At 44.5% G+C, this 25,791-nt stretch overlaps 1 protein-coding gene across 3 annotated transcripts in view; it reads left to right on the top strand.

Annotated features, from left to right (window-relative positions):
- The first annotated feature begins 6,270 nt into the window (after positions 1–6,270).
- Positions 6,271–25,791, top strand: part of WIPF1 (WAS/WASL interacting protein family member 1) — a 55,910-nt gene continuing 36,389 nt past the window's right edge. For 2 of the 3 annotated variants that reach the window (XM_042784155.1, XM_042784153.1), the window contains exon 1: positions 6,271–6,475. The gene's annotated coding sequence lies outside the window, so the exon portion shown is untranslated. Of the gene's footprint in view, positions 6,476–22,955; positions 23,045–25,791 lie in introns of those variants that run through there. The other variant, XM_042784154.1, reaches the window with a different exon arrangement.

Below are 25,791 nucleotides of genomic sequence, written 5' to 3'. Positions count from 1 at the left end.
GACTGTCTGACTCTGTTACCCACAGATACAATTCCAATGAAATCAATAGCAGTGTAATAAGCTTTAGCTGAGCTGTAAATCTAGATCCAACTTTAGCGTTCAAGCTGGTTTCAATATCTGCTCTGTGGTTTTGTATTGGCAGAGTCCCAAATGACTCCTCTTGTAACACTAGATGGAACCAGCAGAAATATCTCAAACTCTATGCTTAAGTACTTGATTTTCATGCACAAACCTGAAATGATTGACTGTTGTATGTGACTTTACCTGTAGAAACTCTTCATGCAGCAAAGAGGAGGGACTGTTCCTTACTGTGGGAAGGATCCAGCCTCAGCCAGTTGCATCCCAGAGGTATTTTTTGTTATCAAGTTCCATGGTAAAAGACTCATAGAGGAGGACTTTTTTTCCCTGTTTTATCACTGAGCTCTGCTCTGTGACCACCAGGCACCTCAGTGACTATTTTTCAGTTGCTACCCTCTTATTTTTATACCTTAATACTCATTATAAGAAGCCCCATGTTCATTATGTATTAATGCTCAGGATTTTCAGCTGTCAACAGAGATGTTCTGCAATTGCATCCAAAGGGAAAAGTTTAGGCCAGAGGGGAAAGGATGGTATCCATAGGATATTATTTGTACTCAGCCTACTCTGCTCCGGGAAGGGTGGTTTCCACTCTCTGTTCTGAGTGATGACTAATGTGGGGGCAGCTTCAAATTTGGGTGTGCTTGGTATGACATCTTAAACACAATTCTCTCTGTTCCTTGAAAGCTGTCTCCTGCCCTGCTGCAATAGATCATGGCTGTTAAAGTCGGACACAGCATCACAGAGATCATTCCTAGGGAAAGTGTGGATCTCAGTTTTTTCCTTATGCATGACAAAACGACAGGACACCTCCTCTTCTGAGCAGTACAAATAATTACCCAAGCCTTATTCAAATGTTGAGCAGCAGCTCACTCTAGTGGCTAAAATAAAGTAGTGCTGCTTTTGGCCAAAGACCTTTGGGTTTTAGTAAACACTAAACACAAGCACATATAGGCTTATGTGTGTTTCAATAATACAGTGTGGAAATACTAGCAGTGCTGCCTGTTTTTCCTCAAAAATAAATAAGGAGAGGTGGGGCAACTGATACAAGTTACTCATCCTTCCCAGCTGTTTGTCCGAGCCAATAGGACTACTTCGCTAACAGCTGTAAATAATTTGCCATGAGTTTATTAAAATAATTTGTATTATGTTAATGCTCTACAGGAATGTGTCATGTCTGCAGAGGACAGGCATTTGAAATGCTCTATAGGGAAAATTAGGCACTTGTGCAATACTTACATCATTGCTTAGTATTTGCTAGACAATGTTTCGGTGAGCTGCAGTCCTAAGCAAAGCAAACAGTTTGTCTGGGGCAATGGATCACTTTTTAACACTCTGCTCAGATTTTGCAGTTTAGATGATGGTATCTTTGCCTCCCTGGATGATCATTAACCCTGTAAATGATTGCTGAAGATGTACACTCGGTGAAACCTCTGCTGACAGATGGAGTGCTCGCTGCAGCTCTGTTTATCTTCAGACTAAGTTCTCAGCTCTCAGCCCTTGGAGGGAGTCACGCAGCTCACCATGAGCTAAGATGCAGCATAACGGTGCCTGGGACTTAATTTGGGAGACTGTGATCAGCACTCGACAGAACAATCCTCTTAGAGCAGCATGTGCTTGAATCTTAGCATTAAAAATAAACATCAAGTAACAGGATTCATGATGGGCATCCACAGTATCTTTGTTCAGCTTACCCAGCTTCCTCCAAGCAGATCTGGGTCTTGGCCTCCAAATTCCACCTATTTGTGTGCCAGGGTACATGTGTGCACACACGTGTCTGCCTGCTCACTTCTCCAGCTCTCTTTGTACAGAGCTACCACATTGCAATGTTTTCTTTCCACTTCCTCACAAAAAGTTTCTGAATTATTTACTTGAAAATTTTTATTTGTGATAGTTTGTATCTTATTGGTATGGCAAATCTTCTGCCTTCCTATAGCTCTGAGTCTTGATGAACTACACCAGGCAAAAATAAATGCTAACAACTTTACTTCTTATGGTGCAGAATCCGGGCATTGTACTCTGACTCTCCAAACAGATGGTCCACCAAACATCAATAAGCACACTTCGGGAGACAGTTCATCTGCATCTTTTTTTTTTTTTGCTTTGTTTTGAATACTCAGATTGTCCCAGTCTTCTTTATTCTCTGTTCCTAGCTCACCTTTGTAATGCATTTTTCTTGCATACCACTAACATCCCCTGTTTCCAGTATCCACCTACTGAAACAGAGTACCCTTACCTACATACAAACTATTTCTTCTCATCTGCAGCTGTCCTTTCAACATGTCAGCACATCTGCTAAAATAGTAGCTTTGGAGGTTGTAAGTGTGCTGTCTTAGTCCCCGTCAAAGATAATTTGCTGTCAGTGTGTAAGTACATATTGTCTAATGTCTTCTCATTTACAGCACTGTAGTTTCTGCCTGCAGTCTTACACTAAAGTCTCCTCTCTCCTACGTGGGCAGCCCCAGGGAGAAGGCACTGGATAATGCTCGTGCAACCTGCACATGCAACTCTGCTGCCTCGTTGCCATGAACAGGAGTTTCAGCTCTCAGATTCAACTAACAATTCTCATGATAAGCAAAGCAAGAAGCAGGCCTCACACACTCGTTAAATTTCTCTAGTAAGTGTAAAAGATAATGAAATGCAAACACCATGGTGCTGAAGTAAGCAGACTGAATTTAAATGAAAGCAGACCAAGGGTCTCTGGGTGAGAAGGTGTTGCTTTTATAGTGATAGTACCCTGAGCAGTTAACTTGTCCCTTTTAACTGCTGTACTCTTGCTATTAAAGCTGCTTTTCTTAACTTTGAGCTCATTAATAACACCCTATTTATGTCCTTAATAGAATAGCTCTCTGGAATGTCTCCATCTTCTTCAGTCTGATTCTCTTTCCAATTTTTAAACAATTTGGCAATTAACTTTCCCTTTCCCATCCCTTTAAGCTGACCTTCAGCTACTTTCTACTGTGTCATGGATATTTTGCTCTCAGAGATGCAGTCACCCCCAAATCTCTTTCCCCTTTGGCAGATATGCTGTTCAGAAGACCTGACCCTTCTGAGGGTGTTATTTGAATTTTTAAAGTCCGTTACCTTGTACCAGCTCCAAGGGAGCAATATTACCCTTGCATGAATCTGCAATCAGAACAGTCTGCACACATCTCCATGTCACCAGGCACATGAGCTAAACTTGGTGGCCTTATTCTGGCTATTCAGCCAGTTGGATCTTGGCTTTGTAAAACATAGTTGAGCATGTCAACAGTGTAAGCAGAAAAATGACATTCACTGAATGCTAAACACTTGATCACAACATTGTGTGTGCGAGGTGTGATCATTCACCTGCAACTAGCGCTTGGGTCCTGAAGCCTCCTTCAGTTTGAGAGTTTTTAAGAAATCAGATTATTGTTTCAGGCAATTGTAAGACAATTTACATACTCATTTTTTCTACAGGATATAAGTTGCTGCCAATCTCCTTGCTGTTGCTGTCTCCCCCGAGCTGTGTGAAAGCAGTGTGAGTTTCATCAGTGTGCTGACTCAGCAGTTCCTGTTTCCACAGCTGAAGCAAACCACAGTGGGTAGGGACAGCAGGGCAAAAGAGTATGTGTAACACAGGACCCGCAAAGTGCATAAACACTGTTATGCTATTGGAGAAAAGAAGCACACTACCGCCCTGAAAAGTTTGTTTTCTGGTATGGTGGCATGCGAGATGTTGTCTTTAAAGTCACTGATAGTTTAGGACATCAGAAATGCTTTTGACTTTGGATACTTTTAGAAGGTTGCTGTGCTTGGACCCAGTCACAAGACCCCACATTTTCATATGTTTACTTGTGCTAGAAAAAATCTAGTAGAGTCTCCAAGCCCCTAGGCATGTTCCTGGGTGCAAATTCCCTCCCTCCCTCTTTCTCTTACTGAAAAATTGTGAAATTGGTATGCAGTGTCCCAAGCTTCTCTCAGATGAATGTTGCACAGACACTGAGCTCTGAGGTACTTTCTCCCTTTCTGGAAATCAAACCCCAACTACAGATCAGGCAATCACGCACTGCTTTGCAAAAGATTCACTAAAACAATCATACTTCAGTCCCTGATAAAAGTATAAAAGACTGGCAGAATTATGGAAAACAGCCAACCTGCAAGCAACCATTTCCATGCTCATTGCGAGAGTTCCCCTGGCTGCAGGTGGGTTATCTACAGCAGGAACACGACAATTTCACTCGTTACCATGCGACAGGTCAGACTGACCAGCATTCAAGAGGCCAAAGGAGTTTGTAGGCTACTGCAGCACAGTGATGATGGGCCACTTGGTGGATCCCCCATAAAGGGAGGGCTCCTTCCTAGCAAGGGCTGTCACCATTTCCCATCATCGCAGCACGTCTTCCCAACTTCACACAGCCGAGCAGATCTGTATCAGTGTTTGCTGTTTATCACATATGGAGCTTGGAGTAAACACATCACACAGTATTTCCCCAGTACATAGACAAGAGGAAGCTGTTCGCCTCTATGTGACTTTTCAGCTAACCAGTGACCCAAATGCAGTTATGCTGTGCTTAGGAACCTCATGTGGATTTGTGACCCTCTTTAGGCAGCTTTAGGTCTTTAAAGATTGTAAGCACAGAGAATCTGAAGTTTTTCCATTTGTGAGCTCCATAATTTTTGCTTGCAAGCTAATCTAGGTTGTGTACACAGGTCAGAAAAGGGTAGAGAGAAAAAACTGTACCTGTTTTTGTGTCCATCTTGTAATGCTCCAAGCATGCAATGACACAGAAACAGAGAAATGACCTACATAAAAGCCTGGCAAGGCTTGAAACCTTACACTGAAGGCAAATCAGTAATGCCATTGCTCTTAGGACAGCGTGTCTCACCATAATGCTGTGTCTTTGGGCAACTGGTCATCTCCTGGTCAAAATATGAAAGTTGTAGCAGGTTAGCTCTGCACATGGGCTACTCAGTCTTTGACCTTTCTGGGACACGTTGCTACAAGCAATCAGTAACATATTTAAGCTCTTCAGGACACCTGTCCCTAACATTCATGTATTTTAGACAATAGTGTTAGCTGCTAGGCTGGACCACGTTCATGCATGGAGTAAACAGAACACCCAAATACCTCCAAAATGTGAAATCCTACAGAAACAAAAGCATGTGGGATCAATGTGTTGGCTCAAATAGGCACTCAGGGGACAGTTCTTGCCCTTCAAACCTTGCTCCTATCCGCCCAAGCAACTCTATTACATATACTTTGGGCATTTTTCCATTTGAGACCTCAGTGCTGGACCCAAAAACATTAACGTAAGTTTTGTTTCTATAAACCTTAGTCAAGCTGAGAGGGTAAAGGAAGCAGAATCTCTTACTTTTCTGGCAAAGCAATCTCTGCATGAGTTAATTGAGGTAAGATGCACAAATGCCTTTTGGGGCATCATGTAGAGAGGGGTAATTGACCTTCCCACACCTTGGCATACTGTAAACCTTAAAAGGGAAAAAGCATGTACCTCTTCCCACTGTTTAATTAACATTTCTACTCCGCCATGTGCATCTGCCTGCTGCCTTGCCGTTCCCCAAGCTCCACTACCCCTCCCCTGCTGGCTCCTATCAAGGCCATGAGAGGCGGGTAGAGAAAATGAAGCGTGTTGAGAACTCTGGGGACGAGGTGAGCACCGGGAGCTGGGGTGAGAGGAGCCCCGGCCTAACAGCCTTCGGGGCTTGCGGCTTTCCCCGAAGGCCAGGCAGTGCTGGGCAGGGGTGAGGACGGCAGAGCGCACCCCTTCCCCCGGCCCTCCCTGCCAGCGGGTGCAGCGGAGGCTGAGAGGTGGCAGGGAGCTGAGCTGGCGATGCAGGTAATGGGCACTGCCAGGGCACCCAGCAGGGTTTGAACAGGACGGACCCCTGGAAAAGCTACCGACGTTCACCGTTCGGGTCGTTAGCACCTGGGGACCCGGAAACCTTTCCCCGTCATGGAGTTATCTCGCTGGCTCTGTCCGGTTTTCCCTTACACTGAACCCCCGAGACAGAAGGCCCGCAGGTAGGGGCGGGGGGCACGGCCCTCACCAGCACCCCCAGGCCGCCCGGGAAGGACCACACCACGGGAACGCCTCGCTCCGGCGGCCGGGCCGGGCCTGCCAGCCGGGGGGGGGGAGACGGACGGACGACCCCGGGAGGCGGGGCGGACACCGAGACACTGACACCACCACCCCCCCCAGCCCCTGCCCCGCCACCGCCGCGGCCGGGCCTGCGGGCAGCGGGGCCGGGACATGTGCGGCGGCGCGGCGGCGGGGAGCGGCGCCCCAGAGCCGGGCCGCGCCGCTTCCTGCCGCTATAAATAGCCGCCCGGCCCAACATGTCCCGGCCGCCGCAGCGGCTGGAGCGCCGGCGGGAGCTGCCCGCCCCTCCCGCCGCCTAGCCCGCCCGGAGCGCGGTAAGGGGGCGCGGGGGGGACGGACGGGGCTCCGCTGCCGGGGGTGGGGGGTCTGTGCGGGGCGGGCTGGGGCGGCTCGGCACCGCCGGGCCCCCGCGGGGTATAAGGGTCGGGGCGGGCGGCAGGGCAGCGTCCGCGGTTGCCCCAGGCCCGGGGAGCCAAGTCTCGCTTCGTGCCTGTTTTCTCTTTCTCTTCTTTTCTTCCAGACTGCTCTGTCTCGGGCTGGGACGCGCTCCTCCTGCCTTCCGAAGCCGTGCTGGCGGGGCTGGGATCCCTCCCTGCTTCCCTCTCGCTTTCCCGCTTTCCCCGGGGTTGGGTGCGTGCCCGGGATGGAGGATGGCGTGGGCCTCCGGACACAGCCCCTGGGCCCTCTTGGCAGCTCAGACCGTGCCTCTGCCCAGACCTCTAAGGAGGTGGCTGGTGGCATCCGTGTCCATCCCTGGTGTGGTACAGCCAAGGTTGGGAAATCCCGGCTGGCGTGGGGAGAGCCACACTGGGGCCATGGCTCGCACGGCTGCCCACGCCTGTGGCACCCAAGCAGCCTGCCGTTATGGTCGCTCCCTCAGACAGGTGTTTGAGTTGCAGCTTTCCTCCCTCAAGTGCTTTTATCTGCAGCAGATGTTGAGGTGAACCTTGTAGTTAGGTTTTATGGTGGAGGCAACCAAAGCCAGTCCCTGCCCTCTGAGCTGGCACTTGGGGGCTTTTTGAAGGAGTCAAGTTTGGGAACCTTGAGTAAACAGTCTTAAAGTTTTAGTTTGTCTTCCTCTTTGCCTCTCCTACTCTAATGGCTGTGCTTCAACTTAATAGACACCTTCTGCAGTGCAGGACCGTATCCCTTCTCTGGGAGTAGGTGCTCTTCAGCTGCTACCGTGTGCTCTGCTCAGGCCTGTTATTTAAAACTAAAGTGATAAAACATTTGGCTCTGGTGCTAAGGTGTGCTTGTTCAGGAAACCACTGTGAGGTACTTTTTAATTGCTCTTTCATTCTTGAAGTGCTTCCTCAAAGAAAGGGCTGTAATAAGTAGCTGTTCTCAAATGTCTTGATCCCCAGAGGATGGGGAGTGTGTTTTCCTGCTCCTTCACACCTTTTCTCTCTCTTTCTACTTTCCCCTCTGTTTCTTCTGTCCATTGGCTCCTCCAAGCCCAATTTGGGGCCGCGGCACAGAGGCCCACAAGGCCGTGTGAGAAGGAAGAGATCCTCTCAGAGTCTGTTTGGCCTCCGCACGTTACCCACTGCGTGCCCCATGTGGGAGCCTTGCCTTCAGTAAAGGCAGGAGGGATGGCAGCGCTGCCGTGAGGGACCTGCTGTGGCAGGGCACCTTCCCAAGTGCTGTGGAGCAGGAGGCAGGCTGCGCTGGCCTGTGCTTTCCCCTCTGCTGGAGTGGGCAAGGGGAAGGAGCACGTGAGGAGGAAATACAGCTGTTCCAAAGCACTTCTGCCCTCCGTGCAGCGGGAACACGTGAGGGAAGAGCAGACACAAAAAGAGAGATTCAGGAAGAGAGTATGAGAGAGAATTGGGGGGGACAGAGGAGAGTTACAAATGGAGAGGAAAAGCTTTTCATATGTGCATAAATGTTGTTTAAAGATTTATTTAGCTAGGGCAAGGGAAAATACCCTAAAAATAGGAGTTTGTATCTCTTGAGTCCCTGTTATTGTTCTTCCAGAAAGCACTGCTTTTCATTCCACAAGTATTATGTGTGTCTTTCTGCCTCACTCTTCTAGGCTCTTCAGCATCCTCTGACCTCAAGCTGAACAGGACGTTGCCCTTAGCATCTGCCTGTCAAATATGTAATTCTCCATGTTATACATGAGATGATTATTTCCATAGTTGGTTAAGGCAAGTTTGAGGAATGTGAAGCAAAAGGCATGCCAGTTCTGTGCCTGGCCTTGACTGGAGTGTTGGTTCTTTGGAGCCAAGACTGTGCCCTGGAAGCTGCTGTTCACATTGCCCCTGGCAGTTTAGGGATTTCTGCCTCCACTCCTGTCCCTCCCACCCCTCTCTTAACTCTTATTGCTGCTTACCTGTTCCTCCCCCTGTGCTGCAGCCTGTTCAGCCTCTCCCAATTATCTGTGGAGTTGTGCTGTAAACCGAATTGATGAAAGGTTCAGAAATGTGGGTTGAAAAATCTCTGGAAAAGGAGAGAGGGGAGGAGGAGCAGCAGCAGCTACTCCCTCTGTACAAAAGTCCCCTATCAGCCCTGTGCTGCCTCTCCTGCCTCCAGCTTTGAGATCACTCACCCCAGCAAATGGGAATTAAAACAGTTGAAGCTCTCTAGCAGTGTCCTAACTTCTGATGGCTTAGTATTTCTACTGGAATTACACTTTTAACTTTCTACAGCAACAGTTTACTCTGAACAGCATCAGGTAGCAAGGTTCTGTCTTTGAGGGGCTGCATTGGTACAAGACTGTTAGAAAAAGAGAATGGTCTAAGAGAAACCCAGAGTTATCACAAAATTGCATCAGGACTTCAGTACCTTTACTCATGCAGTAGAGTCAGAATTGAAAGTGTGCATCTAGAAAAAGGTATTGGCTATAGAAGGAGTAATTTCTCACCTGTGACCACAGGTATGACCTTTATCTCTGAGCTCCAGACCCTCTTCAGTGGAGGCGCCACTGAGGAGCATGAGCAATGCTAATCCCTTTATAAAGGGAACACGCTGCAGTATTGCTCTCCATTACTTACACTGTGTAAAATTCTAACAGCTATTAGTTTTCTGCCTTGCTTATATAAATACCAAGCTTTTTTGGAGGGAGAAAAGAGTGTATGTTGGTGTTGTCTGACACATATGGCACAAGGACAGGAATTCATAGGTTTCTTTTGAAGGCACATACATTGTTCTTGATGTATATATACAATTTAGTAAGATGTCTTTATGCAGCAGCCATTAGAAATGTTCTGTGCTTTTAACTACGTTGAATCTCCATATGCATAATGGACTTATGTATAGAAACCATAAGAAATAGGGATGCAATGGAGAGGGGAGGATTTCTTTAAACTTTGTTTTTACCAAGGTAAATGTATCTTAATTGTGACTTGTTCACAACAACAAAGTGCTATCAAAATTCATATCTAATTAAATGCTTTTGTGTTCTTTCTACTGACTTCTCTTATTCTTGGCTCTAATGTGGACACTTTCTTCTTCATGTCATGCACTCTAACACCTGCTCTGTTTGTTCCCTTATGAAAAGGGACTGTCAAGTATCTTGGTTCAAAATACATGATGTTAGCTGTGTTTGAGTAGGGGTAGGGAAATCATTTTTTATTTGGGGAGATAGTTAAGTTTTGGGTTGGTAGAACAGATCGGAGTAGTACGAAGATGAGATACTGGGGGTGGCCACAAATCTTCAAGGCAGCTGTCTGTTCTGTGTGCCATTGGGTGTGCAGTTAACACCTGCTTGTTGTTCAGCTCCTGACTTCGAAGATGTGTGTGAAAATATGACTGTTATTGAATAATAACTGTTGAACTGTTAGCTGGCAAATAGCCCAGAAAGGGGATTATTAAAAACTAAATTTAATAAAGATGTTCAGAGTTGTGCTTTAGTAGAAGGTTTCGTTTAAAACATTTTGGACACTTGTGGTGACCAGTACAATAGCACGTGTAATGCTCTCATGTAGCACCAGCTACATGTACGCATTGTGTCTAGATATCTAAAGAGGAGGAAGGGGAAGGAAATCGATGATCTCTTTACTAGGCTGGTACTCTGTGATTCTTGGCAAGCACTATGCCACTGCTGCAGAGGTGCAAGTGAAATCTGAATTGTGAAAAGATTATTTTTTTCAGTGGCAATAACCCTGAACATTAGGGCTCCCAAAGATGCTGCAGCTGCTCTTTAGCCTTGCAGGCACGCAAGTCTGAAAGAGCAGCTGTCCTTGGGCCTCATCCAACTCTGTTCACAGAGATCAGTGGAGAGCGTCTCCAAGGCTGGAGACGCAAGTGGCGAGGCAGCAGTTTCATCTAAATCTGAGAGATCAAAGGAGTTCAGAGTAGAAAGTTTTTCCTTATTCCTGGAAGGAGATAAACGGGAAGCACAAGGAGTAGTTTGAGAGTCTGTTTTGTAACACTTAATTCCGATGTAACCTTGTTATCTTCTACATTTGGTTCCGATTACACATAAGTACACTTTGGAGTTAAAATATGTAATTTTATAACTCCTTAAACTACTAATGTTGCAGAAGCAAAAGCTCCTAAGATTTAAGCTGCTTATGTGGCACCCCCATCTTTGATCTCTTCTGTGTGTGTATGCATGTTGCTCCTGCTATTTACTTCCTGGGACTAAGTCTGTGTGAAGGGCTCTCCTCTCTTCCAGTGCACGTTTTCACGATACTCCTTCTTGTTTGAGCTAAACTCAAGTACGTATCTCCTGCTGAAGGAACTACAGCATATTCTTTAATGGGAAGTAATGCAGAAGTCAAAATAAATGCTCTTAGCAGCTTCAGCAAGCCTAAAATAGCTTGTGCATGTTTCTCTTGTGATAACTTCAGGAAGTGGGGTGATTCCCTCTTCCTCCCTCTCTTTTTAATGTTTTTGATGGGAGCTGTACTTGAGTTCTAAAGTCCTCTTGCCATGAAGAGCAGGCAGCATGGAGCAGGCTTCTCTGAATTTTCCTGGACCCTGACTTAACAGGACCGGAAGTAAACCCAAAGAAGAAATTGCATTCCTCAGCTCGTTGTACTGCTTCCTGTGAAAACTGCCAGTAAGGTCCTTGGTGTTGAGGGTGGCTAACCACTGAAAGTGATTGTCCGGAGAGATTGTGAAGTTTCTGTCCTTAGAGATGGTCTAAAAACTGGCCTGGACAAAGCCCAAGCAATCTGTTTTAAGCCAGGTTAGCCCGGCTCTGAACTAGATGAGATCCAGTGGTTCCTTCCAGCTGGCTGTATGCTATGTTTCTTCATTACTGGATAAGCATGTCTGCTTTTGTCTGTCCCCAGAACATCTGGGAATAAAAGTGGTCTCAAAACATCCAAAAGTGGCCTTGAGAAGTCTGAATAAAGACTTCAAAAATTGGAGTGCATAGAGAAGCATAATGTGCAGAAGTGACTTTGCCTGAGGTCTCATAGCAGCAGGTCAGTAACAGTGCTGGGAGAGGATCATGAATCTCCTGACGGGCAGACTGGTGCCTTAGTAGCTAAAAGATGTTGTCTTTAAACATGAAACCATCTCCGTTCCCTACTCAACTACTTTCAGATCACTCAGCAACAGAGACTACTTTTACCCTCCAAAAGATCATTTTCATTTTTTTTATTTTATCTGTCATATTCATAGGCGGTTTTAGTACTGAAGAACAGTTTATTGCATTGACTTTTTCAGGAAACACTGAGAACATCAGATCTGGAAATGAATTTGGTAAAATAAAGACAAGAGCTGCAAAGGAAATTTTTAGAAAGTGATGTTATTCCCAGTTTGCTGCATAACAATTAATCTCTTATTTTTAAGTGAGGAAAAGAGCAGAGGAAGCTGTATGCTGAATCCAAGTTTGAATCTCTCTTTGTTTAAAAAAAATAAAAATCACTTGAAGAAAATATTTTAAAATCTGGAAGCTGAGAAGAACACAGATCAGCATTTTAAAGACTACCATGGAAGGAGTTAAGCTGTGAGTTAACTGCATCTGTGTTTGAAATCCAAATGCTGTGAACAAGGCACCATTCAGATCTTCAGTTATAAGTTATGCTGAATTCATTATGCTGTGTTTGTTTGAATTCTGTTGCGAGGAGAAAAAGAATATCATGGCAGATTGGAAAAAAAAAAATCATTATTCTTGTTTTGGTAGCTTGTTTTTGAAGTGATGAAGCAGGATTCTCCTTTCCCATCTTTTCTTTTTGTCTAGCACTTATGCAGGTCATCTGCTAATTATTAGCAGCTGTGAAACTATGGAGTTACATAAGCATAACTAAAAGTCAGTGGAGCCTTGCATCATTCAGCAGATCTGTCCATCACTTACCACTGTAACAGACTGGTTTTGTAACTCACTTGACATAGGCATCAGCAGGCATGGAAAGCTGGGAAATCCTTTAAGTCATAAAAATCAGATGAGGATAATGTGTTATTTTATTGTCACCACAACCTGTTGTCCAGTTATACGTGTGCATAGCTGTTCTGTGAAGAGAGCTGTGTATCAGAGTAATGCCCTGTAACAGCTGAGCCTGCCAGCTTCATAAAGCTGAATTGTCTGGGCAGCTTTGCTTGGAAGATAGGTATGGGTGCTATGCCTGGCTGCAGTGGAAGCAAGACAAGTGTGACCGGTTGAGAATGTATCCCAAATTAGCCATGCTCAGTGATATGGCTAAATACAACCGTCTTAAACATTAGAAAAGGTGTCTTTACAGTGGGACACATGTAGAGCTGGGAACTTGGGATTTTGTGGTAAGGGAGATACCTGCAGTGCACATGAGGGCATGCTGGCACGGACAGCCCCAGGCTGGCAGGTCCAGACTGCCCCCAGGTTCCTAACGCTGGCACAGTACGCTGCAGGATTCGGTTAGCAGCATGCGTTTCTTCCCACTGAACCTTGAGGGTATATAAAACAATCTCCTGTAGTTCTGAGTATTAAATCATAGACTGTGTAATGAATTTTCTGATCCAGACTCTGGATTTGTTTTCAGATTGTTTTTTTTGTCTTATCTCTTGCTGGTTTAAAGATATCCACAGGGAAGAGAGACCGTGAAAGGGTGAGTGCAGTGTTACTGAATGTACAAAATACGATCCTTAAAATACTTATTGGGAACTAAGGTAAAATGAGTTCAGGCAGATACTGTGTCCCTCCAGACCAGTCTATACATCCAGTGGCTCAGAGCTGTGCCCTAGCCCCTTTTTCAAGAAGTGAAAGAGGAGTTTGGGCTTCCATTTTTTCTTTTTTCCCCCACTCTTTTCTCTGTTTTTTATTTTCTCTTTTAAAGCAGTGATGTGAACAGTTAAGTTTGAGAGCTGCTGCCCTAGATCAGTGGCGTGTCTGCTGTTTCTGCTGGGAACAGCAGACGGTGCCTCATTAGCCCACCTCACCAGCAGGCTCTGAAAATGGTAGGACCTTATAGCCACACTCAAATTATCCTGGTCCCCAAGGAAAGATGTAGGTGCTCAGAGGCAGCTTGCAAGCTTCACCTGCTGAGGTAGCACTCCAGAGCTGTAAGAGGGTGGTATGAACTGGGAACCTTCCTTTTATGAGTAGCCTAAACAGGATGGTAACTGGTTTTGTAGCTAACATCAGCTAGGTAGGTTTTAATAGATATGGATGATGAAAAATATTGGGGGGGGCAGGGGGAAGGGAAGGATTGCTTATTCTCGCCCTTGCCTCCTACCTGAGGAAATGTTCCTCAGCTAGTAATTAAAGGATACTATTTGACACTCTCGGATCAATTTGGATTGCAGTTTGGCAAATATAGACAGCATCAGCCACACAGTACTAAGCTCCACAGACCTCTCCAATTTCCCCAACTCATCTGTCCTCTCATGGCCATCACATCAGTCGCTGATCTGCTCGTGTCCTGATTTACCTAACATTGACTGACCCACTTTGCCTAACATTGTTCCAAAATTTGTTTTTTCTAGCACGGAAATGCAAAATAGAGAATTTTCATGCTTACTGTCACATTTGAAGCTACTGAAAATCATTTTTAAAGGAAGAATTAAATGTAAACCATAAAGGATGGTGTGTGTTGCGTATGTTGTAAGTAAACAAACCACATGCTCATGCACGTGAGTTTGCATGACTCAATGTATTAATCTCTATACGGATCTCTACGTGGTCAGATCTTCCTTCTTGTTTTTTATATGGTCATACATCTTGTCTTTGACTTTAAGACCTCTGAGATAGGGAATGCATTTGACTACGTCCCGGTAGAATATATTTTCTATTCCAATGGGATGAAATGGAGAATCAAATGACAGCAGTGTGGTGTCAAGGAAGGTATGCAAGTATGACTATTTCAGTTTTAGAAAGAATGCTATTTGTCTGAGGCCACAGAGGCAATGCCTACCAGTAAGTACATCATTGTTCCTCCCTGCAGGTTGAATTTTCAAACCACCCCAGTCTAATACTACTTTGGAACTGAGAGAAAGCGATTCCTTAAACGTGCAGCTTTTCCAGTCAGTAGTTCTGGTGGCATCTTGGAACCTGAAACTCTCAAATGGCAGTAAACAGTCCTAAAACTTTGTTTTAATATTAGGTAGCAACAAACCACAAGGAAATAATTCTCCCTTGGGCCTTCCTACTGTATTTTCAAATGTAAGTTCTGCGTTTGATCTGAATAGGTAGCTTAGGGAGGGACAGAAAACTTGTTTCATGTCACAGCTTACTTGAAATCCGTTATTCTTAATTGAATTGATTAGCATCCCTTGGGTGTAAATGAACAACTCATGTTTTTGTCTTGTTTAGTTCTAATTTCAAATAAGATGGTGCTTTTCAAAGTGAAGCATATTAGTCTGAAGAGTTGCTGCATACTTATACTTGTCCTCTTAAGTAGAACCAGAGCAATATTTATTTCCTCATTTATTGGTTATCCTCTTCCTAGCAGCTCTCTGCAGGATCAGTGTCTCCAAGTTTTATTATAGCTTTTTCTTTTTTTCATTTGTGTGTCCTTAAAAAAAGTGTGCATGCTGACTGGAGTCGAGAGGAAGACAAATTAACTTGAGCTGCTATAGGGAACTAGAAAATGAAGTGTTCCATAACTGACAAACAGCTTGAGATGACTGGACAAGTTCCCTCTTTATTCATTTAAAATGTGCCAGTTGTTTAGCAGAACATCCCTGATAATGCGAGTGAATTGCAGGGTAAAACCCAGTTGGATGTCATCATGTGCAGTACTTAAATGAGAACACTGAGGGATTCTGTGCTTCCAAGGGAAAGAACTGTCATTGTTGTCTTCTGGTTTGTGTTACTTTAAAAGTTCCCCAAGAAAGTTTCCTCTTAGGAGGAATAATGGAGTTTATAGTAGTTTACAGTAAGAGTGGTATATGACTGCTTTTTTTTGCTTAGAATGAAAGCTTTTATTCTTCTCACAAATATGTTTGTTCACTGTTTACTTACTAATCAGCGTGACTGAGGCATTAAAGAAACCATACTAATGATACCACATGGTATATCATGCCACATCATTTATAGCTTCCAAGGCCTTTGCTCCAGGCCATCAGCTGTGAGGTATAGACAGAACCAAATGAAAATAGAATGGAAAAACCCTGCAAGAAGGGAAAAGTGTGTTTAAAAAAAAAAAAAAAAAAAAAAACCAAAACAAAAAACCTCAAAAAAAATGAAAGACACAAAAACCAAAAAACACCCACAACAAAACAAATAAACAGAAAAACCCCCACAAACATATGTAGTGTGTTTTCATGTTTTTCCCTTTATATAGAGGTAAGGAAGTCTCCCACTGCCATTTCTTAGCTAGGCATGACTTTATCCCCTAGGAAGTGGAAAAATACACACAGATGTGCACACACAGACACACACAGACACTAAATCACTTTGGGCTAGAAGGGCTGGTAGGTGCAGTCCTGCCCTTGATGTAAGATTGCAGTGGGGGATCAGCACTGAGAAGACACCAGTGGAGCAGGATTGCTTCAGGCAAGGTCAGGACAATGTTTCCCAGGGCTTTCTCCTAGGCTGTTTGCATTAGGCTTCTGGAGGTGCTCCCTCTGTTCTCTGGACAATGGTTGTTTTTGGAAATCAGTGTTCTGAAGGTAGGATCAGTCTCTTCTGCTCTAAAGCTCCAGTGCCCTTTACATGTTCCTTCTAAAGTTTTGGAGGGTTGCTGTGATGTGACTCTACTACTGGGGAGGAAAAAACCCAGACTCTCTGCAGGCATGTTTGATGCAATAAACCTCAGTTCTGTTCAGTGAAATTGTCCCAAATTGTAGTCTCACTTCTCTGTATTTAACTCTGGCGTGTTCGGGCCCTGGTTTCTTCGTTTCTCAACGGAGCACGTGACCCCTGGTATTGCTGTCGTGTTCTGTAATGTGCATCAGTGCAGGATCTCGGACCCTGTCACTAAGGAATTCTGTCTGGTCTAAGGGCAAGTATAAAATACAAGATTTTTTTTAATGGTTCTTAAAGATATAGTTATGGAAGTAACCTCATGGATAATCAAAGGTCTTTAAAACCAGAATTCCCAAGAGCGATGCAAGGTGCTGGCTTTGGCATTAGAAGTTGAAAGAACAGTCCTTGTCCCATTTAGCAGCAAAAAGCCCAAAGTTAAATATGTCACAAAGTTTACTTAAATCCAAACTACTAACATCATGAAACCTTAAGTAGGTATAAACAGCCTGTATCACAGCTGGTGTAGCCGAGCCCCCGCTGGCAGCGTGTAGCGACAGGGAAGCGGGTGAAGAAGCACCTTTAGACTCCTGCAGCGTGTGGGGATGCTTCGAGGCATTGCTGATGAGAGACTGGGAGCATTGGCTTGCAATTCATCCTCTGTGAGGGGCCGTGCTGGGATGTGCTGGCTCTGCTGGGATGTGGCCCACAGACCAACTGGAACCATTGGGCTCTACCAAAATGCCTGGGACTAATCCTCTCGCCTCCCTGAAGGGGCCTGCTCTGTAGTGTCCCCCCTACTTACTCTGGGGCGGCTGTAATTTTTCAGGCTGAGCACGAAGGTTTTAGGAGGCCCCGCTGCTTTCCTCTGTGCTGTTCTCTTAGGTCACTGCCACAGCGCAGCCTCGCAGGGGAGCCAGCCATCTTTGCTGAATAGTTGGGCTGTAAGGCATTTCTGCTCTGTTAGCAGCAACTTTTCACAGCCATGCTTCAAAACACACAGAGCTGGGATTTTCTGTTGTACCTAGGTAACATCCTCAGAGCCATAAGACATATACTTATCTATAAACTTAATTATTCTGTTCTCTACTGAGTACCTGGCCTTTTGCTGTTGGGAGAGTAAAGAATAAACAAAACTCATGCGGAGTGGGATACAGACAGGTGATTAGAAGTCCAGTTATGCTCTTGTGTGGAACTTCTGCTAATGAGGGAAACTTTGTGCCAAGCTGTTTTGAAGCAGAACATCATACTACTGCCTCCACTCTAGATCTCAACCTGCACATTTGGGGGCTTATACTGATTGCCGGTTCCCAAGTGTGTTATGGGAATTTGCATAGCCAATGCATTGAAATCCCAGCTCCTTTTATTTATCTAGCTGTGGGGACAAAAGGATGTCCCCATGCCCTTTTGAGGTAGAGGTGTTGCCTTATGTCTTGTGAGTGCAGTCTCCTGATAACTGACTCTGTTTCTGCAGTTCATGAAACCAGGATTTGATGATTGGCAATATAGGACATTTTATTTCTAGATCAGCAGTTTACCTAAGCCAGGTGAGCTGTGACTAAACACTGCTTTCTGTCAGGTTTAGTGTAGTCTAAGTGCAATGAGTCAGTGATCCCAGCTCCGCAAAAGAAAAGTTCCTGTTCAAAATGGCATTGAATGACTTCCATGCTGAAAGCCATCACAAAATAGATTGTGAACAAGGATTGAAATGGTTCCCTGATGTTTAATGAGTGATCCTTTCACACCAGGGTGAATACTGGGCATGGTGGTGTGAGCAGTCTTGCTTGGATATGTCCCATGTAGTAACTCTGTACATGCAAGCGGGATATAGGATCTCTCAACAGGGCTGAATTTTTCACTAAGAAAGAGAACTTCAGTCTCCAAGGCTGTTATCTGGCTGCTTTTCATGGACACTGCAATTCCTTGTTACTTTAACTACTGATCTCCTAATTCATAGTAATTACATAGATAATTAAATGAGAATGTTGCATGCAGTGGGTATACATATTAATATACTAAGCCTCTCTTCCTCCTGTTTATTCTTGGGAGAATATTGTTTTCAATAAATATTAATGAAAGAAAAACATATGATCTGATCTTGCTCACCTTATTCGGGCATAGTTGAAATCAGTATGGAATGGCTGGCACTTGTATGTAAGCAAGGAATAAAAGATCTCATCCATTATACAGCAGAGAAGCTGCTTCTGTTTTATAATCGCCCAGCAAGTATGCACAGACTTGGATCTGTGGCTATATTTGGCATCCACATACTTCTGATGTGGAATATACCACCCATGGGAAGAATGCAAGAAATGGAGTAAAGTTCCCACTGATGGGGGCTTATCTTCCCTTTTTTTAAAAAAAAAGTAAAAGGGCATGAGCTTTGGATAGGATACTTTCTAGACATATTACATTTTTTTTAGGAATGGCTTTTATTTACATGGCTGTCCTCTGAAAGGGTAACCTATGGCTAAAACCAAGGGTGATAGTTGAAAATGTAATTTCTCGTGCACACGTAGCTGTGCAAAGGGTTTTGTCCCAGAGTTTGTTGGTTTGGGGTTTTTCCTGGTTTCAGACAGGACTGGAACAGTGTGATAACTCTTAATCTTACACACCCACACTTGACTATGGAGGGGGAATTTGCCGGAAAATTTTCGACCATCAGATTTTGTTCATGTCCTGGATGAGGGACAAGATATATTCTCTGTTTTATCTGGTATGATTCTCCCAACCCCAAGGAATATGTTAATATTTAATTGTTCTGAAGAAATGTAGTGGGCAACATTAAATATTTACATCTTTCTACAAAGTCACACGGATGCCACCAGGATACCTACCTCTACATCACACATGCTCTAATTCACCCCAAACACCCACTGTTTACTAATCTTCAGCCCCCGTCTGTGCCGATAATGAGCAAGAGGAAATGGAAACAGCAGGGATTATATGCTACTGAGAAGTCCCAGTTTCCATGCCTGGTTGTAATTCTTTCAACAAATTCTTGCCGACTGTGTTCCTGCTTTGAAGTTTGAACACCTCTGTATTAGTGCTTGGCTCTAGTGATTTGGCAAACAGATTTGTTGGGGGTGTTTTTGTGGTTGCATATTAGCAGCTCCACATGATGGTTTTACTCTTGCACTCACGTGTGTTGTATCTGCTCTAGGTCAGGAGCAGTACAGATTGTTTTGCCCAATCGTTGAGATGTTAATTGCTCATATTTGTTGGTGACAGGTACCAGATAGAAAACAGGCCCCACCGTATCCACTATTCCGTCTCTGTGTGTGTATAGTCTTAGCCGTATCAGCGAAGGGGGTGAGCTTCCATATAAAGAATAAATAGGGCCCATTTTTATAAGGCAAGTAGTATGTGTGGATTTTGAATGCTGGGACTCAGCATGCTCCATTAGCCTGGATTGCTGTGTCCAGTATACTCAAATGTGTGGATGTAGTGTAGTGCATGTTTCTAATATAAACCAAAAACCTCATAACTTATGATTGCCTTTTTATCCCCATAGCAAAGGACAGCAAATTAGCTGTATAAATAACTTTTTTTAACATCCCTGTGTAGCTTATCTGTCAGGCCACTGTGTAACTTGTTATTGCTGCTGCGGTAGTCCTTTATCCACAAATCAAATGCTGTTTGATCTCATGACAAGTGAGGGGAAGTCAATTTATGGTCTTAAAAATAACTTGTGTCATCTGCAGGGTTACTAGCACGTGTCTCCATTAGGTACCCAGGTGTACATAAGGAAAGGCTTCAAGTATGATCCCTGCTCAGAATATAGCGATGGTTTTATCTTGTGTATATACAAGGTGAGCTACAGCATGAGTTACAAGCATTTGGCTTATCACATATGGTTACTGCCGAAAATCCTGTCGAGGCTTCAGTCCTCTGGAAGGTATCAGTCAACAGATTCCTCATCTGTGACAAGGATGGAGAAATAAGCGGTTTGTTTTCAGAGGACAGAATTTATCAGGCTTCAGATGTTTCCCTTCACATCTTAATGGTCTGTGGTCAGAGCTTGACAGATCCTCTGGTGTCTGTGGTGGCTCAGCACACCCTGCTGTGTGAGCGCGCTGCGGGCACGGTGAGCCCCCCCGGTGTCACACAGCTGCCCTTGCTGTCCCTGCAGTGCCTTCTCCGTGGCCCCGCGGCAGGGCACGCCGCAGTGCCGCTGCACTCTGAACTTGGCTGGAGCAACACCCTGGGAGGCTGTTTTCCTTGGGCATAGCTTAAAAGCAGCTGGGAGACTGCTGCGAGTTACCTGCCAGGCGAACAAATTCCTCCCGTCTTGAACAACCCTGAGGATCTGGGGGGGATATAAAAGTACATTTGCCCTACCAGCAGCTCCAAGCACAGCTCTGGCAGAGTCCACTATAGGTGGCTAGATCCTCATATGGCAGTTGACACATTAAAAGTGACTTTATAAATGTAGCCCCTTCTTAAAATGGGAGAAATAACCCATCTCTTGTGAGGGATTTGGGCTGTCTGGAAGCCCCTGGGTGAGCAGCTGGGGGGAGGACAAAGAGGCAGTGTGCTGAGAGCAAACATGGCCACTTCCTGAACTCTTCAACTTCCCCTCAGCGCCTCTGAAGCTCGGGGTCCAGCGTATCGCATCTCTGCACGCTTACTGAGGGGAAAATGCTTAAGCTGCATGTGTCTCACAGCGCTCTCAAGTGTCTTCCAGTGTAAATAATACCTTGGCCATTTGGCCCAAAACTTTAAATGGGGGCAGAGCAGGTGCATCTGCGGACATGTGTTTGCACATGCACCCCTGCTACAACCGCAGGAGCTCAGGCGAGCGTGTGCAAGTAGGCGTGTATGCGCCCAAAAAGTGATGCAAAAGCATCCTTTTTTTGGAGTAGCCTTTTCTTCAGTCATGCATGTATCTCCTTTTGTGTGGGTATCCTCTGTATGTTTACGTGTAAAACACTTGCATCTCTTATTGGATAGGTGTGATTTTTTTCAATACTTACCTGCTGCTCTGTGAAATCCTGTTGTTGGTTGCTGCTTCTTTGCCAGAGGTCACTACTCCCTCATCTCTGGGGGTAGGAGGGATCCTTGAAACCATTGCCACCCAGTTTCCAGCGGGATTAATCAGATTACTTTAACCCACCGATAAAAGTTACTGGAATTAAGTTGACTCCCTTGATAGCAGTAAACTAGTGAGCGGTGGTAGGAAGCCCGAGGCAGCAGATGGGGAGGTAATCCCTGGTTGGTGGACACCGGGAGGCTGCTCACAACACTGAGGTCTTAATCTGGCACAGTTTAATTTAAAAGACAACATTTTTAGTGGAAACCTCTTCATTTACTTAGAAATTGCCTAGAATGCATCAACCAATGGGTAAAGAAGAAGCTCCCATTGGTTTGTTCTGGGCCTCTTGCTGTAAACTGTGGTTTTGTGTTACAGCCTGGGTAGCAGCAGAGCCAGCTTCGTGCCAGCAGTTGTCCTCTGCTGCCTGAGAGTGAGAAAAAGAAAAAAAAACCTAATCAACTTTAGAACACTAGATCAGTTCCTCAATACGGCCCATGGTGCAGGCTGTGAAACTACTGTGCCAACACACCTGAGACAGCCATGGGGCACGGTGGGAGGACAGCCATAAATGAGTGTTGCTGCTGAAAACTTTGCATCCCAAATGTGCAGCATCACTGTCTGTTCACTGTCTTCCTGCCTTCAGGTTCATCACACCCACAATTAGGTGCAGCTAAATCCAACCCGTGCCACAGCATAGATGTTTGCAGCCAGTGTCCAAGGGAACCCCTCTGGCTGTGTAACTTGTCTGCCTTCTCTCAGTCCTTGATAGGCTGATCAGTGCCCCAGGCATTGGCTGTTGTTATTTCAGCTCTCACTAAATAAAGGGACATTTAATTGATCTCTACCCCCTCCCATAGCCTAATTGAAGGGTGTTTAACATGCTCCACAAGGAGCATCTTCCAGCAGAGCAGTATCTCCTTGCTGACCCTGGTAAGCCTCTCCTTGGACACGGTAGTCTTCAAACTTTATCTCCAGGCTGTGTCAGCATTTCTGGTGTTCATATCACTTAGGATTGGATTGCCTTTCCAAAATTGATGTGTCTTTAAAAAAAAAAAAACATTCTGCTAAAGCACCACCTACTGACTAACCCTGTAAACATACTCTTCTAATCTGCTGGTACTTCCTTTTGTGATATATGTTCAGGCCTGTTTGTCCCATCCCTAGATGACAATATATGGATACGCAGTGCTACACCTGAGAAAAGAACATCTACTCTTCTGAAGTCATAAACTATTTTTCCTAGGACTCAAACTCCTGTGAAAGCTGTTTCTCATATTCAAATGAAAAATATTTCTGAAAACTGCTGATAACTGCATCTATTCGAACACATCATTACCACTCTGAAACTTTGATAAACAAATATCCTTGAACTGAAATTTCCCACGCCTGCAGTGTAATTACATTCTCCACCATTGCATTTATTTCTTCTTTAAAAGAAGATTGGGGGGGAGGGGGCACTGAACATACTGTGACAAAATCACATTCAGCGTTTGGTATTAATACAAAGAAATGTACAAAAAGGTCCATTGACTCATGAGTGACTCAGAAGGCAATAAAGGAGGGCTCTCTGACCATGCAGAAATGTCAGTGGTTCAGCATGAAAGTAGAAGGCTCTTAAATATGTTGTAAGGGGCAGTTAGTTTCTTTATCTGGTTTTAAAAAGTAAGCAAAGAGAGTCTAGCAAGGTGCGGTGAGGAAGTGTGGTGTCACATGCCACTCTACAGGAAATGAGATTGAAGCTGCTGGGGAAGTTCAGAATCGGGTGACCTCCAACGGATTCAAATAGCACAGGTTAGTTCTCTTAAAATGTCTCTAACTGTCCTACAGGAGTTCTGCATACGTATTTTCAGAGATTTTTGGGGGGGGTGGGTAAGAAGTGGTCCGTATGGCACTTGTGTAAGCAGGTAGTGAGCAACGTGGGCTTTCAGAGCAGAACTGTATGGGGCAAAAATAGGAAGCTCAACTGTGGGTTGGCTAGGTTTGTGAGAAGGTTGGAGCCTGCCTTGCTGTACAACAGCAGTGTGAACCTCAGTCACGTTAGAAGGGTGAATGAAATCTTCTCCATCTTGTTAAGACTTTCATATAATGAGTAAAAGGTCTGGATTTTTAATAGAAGTGCTCAGTATTAATAAATACCAGAAAGTGCTTTTCCAAGCACAGGTTAAAGCTATTGACTGTAGTGAGAACTTGACTTTGTTTGTTTTGGCTGTACCGAGTATAGAGCTGTTGTTTGATTTTACTGGTGTAGTCTCTTGTTAAGGTTTTCTCTCATTCCTGGTGATTTCTGTTGAGGAATTCCACACCAGCGTTTCTGTGCTGGAGGGTTTTGGCTTGGGAACACACTGTGTCAGGAATACGATCGCACCAGTTTGGTGCTGGTGAACGTGACAGCTTTCAGAGGGAGGCTGTTTAATGGGATGTACGTTTTGTATTCCTGCTCAAAAGTACATTCGTTACTTTTGAATATTACTAGGCACTCGTGATTAATGAAAAATTTTGAATGTAAAGTTGGAGTGAAAGTTACAAAGAAAATAAACTTACTGATGATAGAATGTAGAATATAGTAGTAGTGCCGCATGGGATCTGAACCAAAACTAAATCCCAGCGCGGGGTGCACGTGGTGCTGGGAGGAGGCGGGGGCCGCGCGGGTGGCAGCGGCTAAAGGCCAAGGTGCTGGCTCTGTGCAGAGCCTCCCGAGGTCACAGCTTGCCAGGTGGAGGGGCCTGGGCAGTGGCAGCCCCCCAGCAGAAGTGCAGCTGCCAGGAGTGACAGATGCTGTCCCAAGGGCATGCCAGACATTAAAATCAGAGATTTGAGTGTCAGGCAAGGATTCCTAAAACTGTCCGCACTTCTTCCCAAATATTTTAAAAAAATATTTCCCTGATCCTGTAGAAAAACAGACTAAGTTGCACAGCTCTCTTACTTTCCTCACATCACCTGGTGCATTCATCCTGATCTCAGTGTAAAAATATCTGCATAAAATGAACGCAGTGGCTCAGGAAGGACCAGGCTGCATGGTCAGGGACATCCTCACCGCCTCCTGCCCGGGGGGGTGGATGCTGAGTCTGGCTCTGCTGCGAGGTGCTGAGGGTCTTGGCAATTTGGGAGTAGCAGGGCCCAGTTTCTGGGTAGTTAACAGTTCTGTTGCTCTCTGCAGCCTTGCAGAGCTTGCTGTCATGTTTTGAGCTTTGCAGTTTTACACGCAGAAGGCTCTGGCCTTAACTGGGCTTCTCTGCTTCTGTAAAACCATCAAATTTTGCAAAGAGAGCCAGAGTTCTGCCCCAAATCAGCCTTTTTCCTTTATTGGGGTTTATAGCCTTCACCAGAGCGCTGTGAAACTCAACTCTGTTTAACTAAGAACGTGATTTAAAAGCAATTTAGTGAAATCCTGCTGCAGACATTTTCATTTCAGCCTAATCCTGCTTTATAGCAGCTCATCTCAAATAGATTAGGAGTTGTTTTAAGCTAAATATAATGGCTCATAAATAATATATTTGAGCTTCCATGCAGTGGTTTGCACCAGGTATTTGAAACTGAATTAAAAAATAAACTGATACACTTCCCTAAATAAATAAAGCCTAACACTTCTACTCTGCTACCAGGAGGGAGCCCAGGCAACCAGAACTGAAAGAGGAGGGAAAGAGCCGGAGAGGGTACAGGAGAGGAATTTCTGAATGGGCCTGTTCCACCAGCTTGCAATATGAAAACCAGGGAAAGAATGTTTCTTTCCCTAACAAATTAAAAAGGAAATCTGCAAAAAGAGGAAAGGGAATAAAGAGTACAGACTAAACAAAAGGAAATAAATATGGATTGGAATGAGAGAGAAGGAAACCAAAAAAAGAAAATAGTAAAAAATGGAACCAGATGGGGACAAATTCTGTGCTCAGGAAAAAAAACCCTCTTATTTTACTGAACTTCAGAAGGAAGGGAGACTGTGTATGTGTTTTCACATATTCGTAGCATCTACGGAAGAAAAATTCATTTTTCTGTATGATTTTTTTTAATTATTTGTTTCTTTCCCTTGGGCAATATTAGTATAAAAGTTTGTAAGTTTGAGAGAGCTTAAAAGTTAAATGAAAGCAACTTTACAAGTGTCCTTAATTCTGCAAGCAAACAGAAACCACTCAGAATGCCACTTTAATCACTGGCCAGTTTTGATCCCCAAAAGCTACTCAGCTGTATGGCTCTGACTTGGTGTCCACTGTGCACTTGGATCCATGGCACAGGGTTGTCCTGCTCTCCACAAGGGAAAAAATAGGAGTCAAGATATTCAACACCAACTAATGCAAACCTGAACTGCATAGACCAGCTTCAGAGAGTTTATATAGCAGGATCCCCTTGTGGGTTTTATTTCACCGTATAGTGTATGCAAAGGTTCGTACAAGTGAGGGATTGGTGTCTCAAGACTTTGATCTCTAAATAGAAGTAAATCCATAAAATGCAGAATGGTTGCTGTTCTTTTATTTTAAATTGACTGGATTATTAAAGACATTTTGTTTTGATAATAAATACATCAAATGGACAAGGGTATCTTTTGC

Source organism: Tyto alba, unplaced genomic scaffold (assembly GCF_018691265.1).
Source record: "Tyto alba isolate M040663 unplaced genomic scaffold, T.alba_DEE_v4.0 Super-Scaffold_7, whole genome shotgun sequence".
Lineage (NCBI taxonomy): Eukaryota > Metazoa > Chordata > Aves > Strigiformes > Tytonidae > Tyto > Tyto alba.
The sequence above is the reverse complement of the archived record's forward strand: the minus strand, read 5'-3'. Positions and strand labels throughout refer to the sequence as shown.